The following is a 4,379-nucleotide window of genomic DNA, read 5'->3' as shown; positions in this document are numbered from 1 at the left end:
GTACTTAATAGGTTACAGTCCTTTAGTTTCTCCAAGATCTGCTGCATATACATTTAAAATGTTTAAGCTTTCTGCAGTGAACCGTGAACATTTCTAACAGCGAACTTTGAAGTCTTCAAAAAGATGATGGGACCGCACAATGATGATTCCACCTGGATTATGTAATGCCACTAAACTGATAAACATCATGCAAAGATCAGTTGTGGCCTATAAACAGCTCAGGGCGATTCCAAGACAGGTAGGTAAGATGGTGCAGCCTCAGACTACTCCAGCCAGGACTCCAGAGAAGCCCTGCCTTATCCCAGCACACCAAGACCGGACAACAGCTAGCTCCTCTAGAACTTCACCGCCATCCTAATTTTCTTAGAGTTCCCTAAAGATTCTGTCTCCCACAGACAACAGGAAGTCATTTTAAGAATACAATGCCCACATTTCCAAGAGGTGGGTTGGATGCTTTTTGATCACTAGGTGGATTATTGATGCTTATCCTTGTTTAAAGGGGGTCAGTTACAAGTTATTGGTCATGATCAGGGAGGAAACTAAGCAAGGTTAGATTCAAGAATCTCTTTCTGAAAAGAAAAAAGGGGAATATAGAAATGCTAGGATAAAAGGGCAGATTATTTAATCTACTTTAAGCTAAAAAGCAACTATTAATTGCAAATATTTTACACGTATGGATTTTTGTATATTGATCCAAATTTAAGTTTTTTTGTTAGAACATACTCTCTATATATTTCTACTCTTGTTTTAGATATTTTGCATAATGATATGAATTTAAGATTATTTTTGTTATACAGTATATAAGTTTCTACTCTTGTTAAGGTATTTTTGTTATGTTGATAAAAATTTAAGGTTATTTTTGTTATACTGTATTTTATGTTTCTATTTCTTGTTTCAGGTATTGTAACTATGCAGCTCATTTAAAATTGTAATGTAAAGTTCTAGAACTTGAAATCTATTTAAGATAATAAAGAAATACAGGTTGGTATTTAGTGATCCATAACAGTCAAATTTATAATTCTGTTAGGTCAATCAGAAGCATATTTTAAATAATAGATGATTGTTAAACACTTCAGACACCTACAGAATATGCCATTTTAATGTTTTAGTAACTAGGGCTTTTCATGACAGTGGTATTTGTCTGTGTCTGCTCCTGGAAGCACCAAAGAGGATGATGGGCATTGAAAACTCCACATGGAGTTGACTTTCACTGTGTCAAAGTTAGCCATGGGGCAAAGAAACTACTCTCACCTCAACTGCTGACAATATGCTGCCCAAAATGGACAAGCAAGACACAAAAGGAGGCAACTTACAAACTTTTCCCATACAAAGTGGGCCAGTCCTTCAAAATTCCTACTTCACAGAAAAGTCTGTCGGATATTCTAGGCCTGTAGGCCAAAGACAGATGCCCTAATGTTGCAGAGGAATCTTGGGTGACTGTTCACACAGCCAGATATCTCTTTCATTTCTCATAGCTTTGGAAGTTGCTTGCTCTACACTTCCTATTTACTCTGTAATATTATATCCTTCTTGGGTTTTTGATGGTGTTGAAGATCAGATAGCTATCACTATAGTTTTACTTAGTCACGCTGGAAAGTAAACTAGGTTCAAAATTTTGGACCAAGAGAGGATGGATAATAGAGTATTGTGAATGTAATTCTTATTGATAATTGTTATTATTGTCTATAGTTTCATTTGTTAAAGTTAATATCTTTCCATTCTATTCAGATAATACCTGACAACTGTTCTTTTATTTTTCTTCCAAAACAGGGTTTCTTTATTAGCTTTGGAGCCTGTCCTTGAACTCGCTCTGTAGACCAGGCTGACCTTGAACTCACAGAGATCCACCTGCCTCTGTCTCCTGAGTGCTGGGATTAAAGGCGTGTGCCACCATCTCCCAGCCTGATAATTGTTCTTATTGTATCTAGTTTTACTACGATAGAGTTAAAACCTTTCCTTTTTATTTGGACAAAAAGGGGGGAATGTTGGAGGAGATCTGTTGGTGTTGATTGCTCTGAGACCACCAATGGTGTCTGACCTTGATTCGGAGAGTGGAGTCCACATTCAGTTGGTCAGGGTGGACCATAGAGTTTCCTGGTGGCCTCAGAGGACAGGAGGACACATGTGGGGGGAGGGGGGCAGAGGTTGTGTGGTCCTTTCCATCTGGAAAGTGGAGAGAGGCAGGATCCTTTCCCAGTTGCTCTGTGGCTCTCTCTGGTTTATTTCCTAATAATTATTCCCAGGTTTTATTTTTAATAAAATGATAAAAGAAATTGCTATACAGATCTGATTGTGTCTGACACCTAGGTTAGTTATAGCTTCGCCAGTTTAACAGCTCCTTCCCCACAAGGTTACAACAACTTGGGTAATTCATTAGATAAGTCTCTTGTTAACAAAACAGGCTGCTTTGCCTTATTCACGGGCTTTATGGTAAAGGATAATCAGGCTTCAGATGCAACTTACCGCTAAAGGAACACAGGAAATGACTTAAGACGTAAAAGTGCAAGGTGTAAAGGAATAAGTAAATGATTTAAGGTGTGGAAAGAATTAGTCATAGAGACTATGGAGGACCAAGGATATGGATAACGCGCACAGGAAGGAGTAGGGAGGGACTTGAGGAGTCATGGGCTTTCGGTTGAGCCCTTTATGGTCTGGGAGGTGTGGAGAAGTCAGCTGGTCACTCCTCTGCTGTTTCTTTGATCTATCAGGTTTTCACTCCAATATCTGACTCCCAAGTCTTTATTGGTTATAGAACAAGTTAGACACACACAGCCCTTTCCCTTTGGTGCAGGGCTGGCTCCACAGTGGATCACTGGGCTGGATCTAAACTTCCATCCCCATGACTGGGGAGCAAGCCATCTCTCCAGCCCTCTTTTAGAAAATTCTAACTCCTAATCATCCTGGGAATTTTAAAGGGAGATATTTGTGGTGTGGTGTGGTGTGGTGTGGTGGTGGTGGTGTGTGTGTGTTGCCTGCATGTATGTAAGTGCTTTGCATGTGTGCCTGGTCTTCTCGGGGTCCTGAAGAGAGTAGATACATCCCTTGAAACTGATGTTACAGGTGGCTATGAATTGCCCAGTGTGAGTGCTGAGAACTAAACTGAAGTCCTCTGAAAGAACAAAAGTACTCCTAACCACTGAACCCCCTAAAACTTATGTTTAAAGTTTATTTAAAGCAGGCATTTACAAAGAATTCGTGTGAAAGTCAAAATGTAACAATATTATTGGCAAGTGATAGTCAAAATATCTAACTCAGAATTGGAAGCTCTCATCTATTCCCAGAAGTTTGCTCTTCACTGGGGCCCAGAATTAATGTTAGAACTGATGCAATCTGAATTAAGTGCCACAAATGTTTACCAAGTCCTGTGTCCCAAAGGGCAGTGCTTCAGAAATGACGCTGGCTGGGGCTGCCGTGAGAGTTCAGTTCATAGCCGGAGCAGTACTGACAAACACACTTTGAAATACCATTTTCTTTTCCAGTAAAAAGCTGTGTAACCAAGAGGGTTTAATTTCCTATTTACTCTGCTTCCCTGAGAACCATAGCATAGACAGGAAGTTCAAGCCTCAGGGCCATGTTTATAGCGGAAAGAAAATATGGATGAAGCTGGGCACTTGATCAAGGAGGAGTCTAAGAGATCAGACTGTTAACTACTTCAGCCCGTCCTTCTCTACTCAACACCGTACCTGGAAAGGCTGATACCGCAATTGCGTGAGCTGTGCCACCGTCCCCAGGGCTAGAATCAGGTCTTTGCAAGCATGTGACTTATATTATGGGAAGTCAGCTTGGGAGAGATGAGTCAGAAGGTTTAAAAGTTTAGAACTTTCACCTCGAACAAAGGCCGTCTTTATCCCTCTCCACTGTTCCGTGTTCTGTTCTTCACAACAACAGCTATAAAGTCCAGGAATCTGTATCATTTCCTGAGAGCAAACCACTGTGCAGCATCTGAAATCACACAGCCAACACTGATTACAGGGACCAAGAGGAAGATCTGGGCAGGGATGCAATAGCTCCGTATCTTTATAACTGTGGTCACAAGAATTACGTGTGCGATAAAGTGGCGTATTAATATACATATTCTGCCAGGGTTAATTTCCTGTTTTGAAACTACAATACAGGCGGGAGTAACGTGGGTAAGCTGGTCCTTCTGACCTCTGCAATGTCTTTGCAGCTGTAATTCTGTGTTTATTCGAAATAAAATTGCTTTAAAAGTTTATTTTGTGTACCTCCACATTTCTCTGAACAGTTTGTATTAAGAGCAAAGAAGGAAAAATAAAACAGCAGTGATTTTTCAAACGTGAGGTTTTCAGCCACAAACCCCAAGGGAGGCAACTCGAGGCTGGGAGTGTTCTGGGTCTGGGCACTGTAAACATGTAACGTTA

This window comes from Chionomys nivalis, chromosome 22 (assembly GCF_950005125.1).
Source record: "Chionomys nivalis chromosome 22, mChiNiv1.1, whole genome shotgun sequence".
NCBI classification, from domain to species: domain Eukaryota; kingdom Metazoa; phylum Chordata; class Mammalia; order Rodentia; family Cricetidae; genus Chionomys; species Chionomys nivalis.
Note: the sequence above shows the minus strand (reverse complement) of the source record.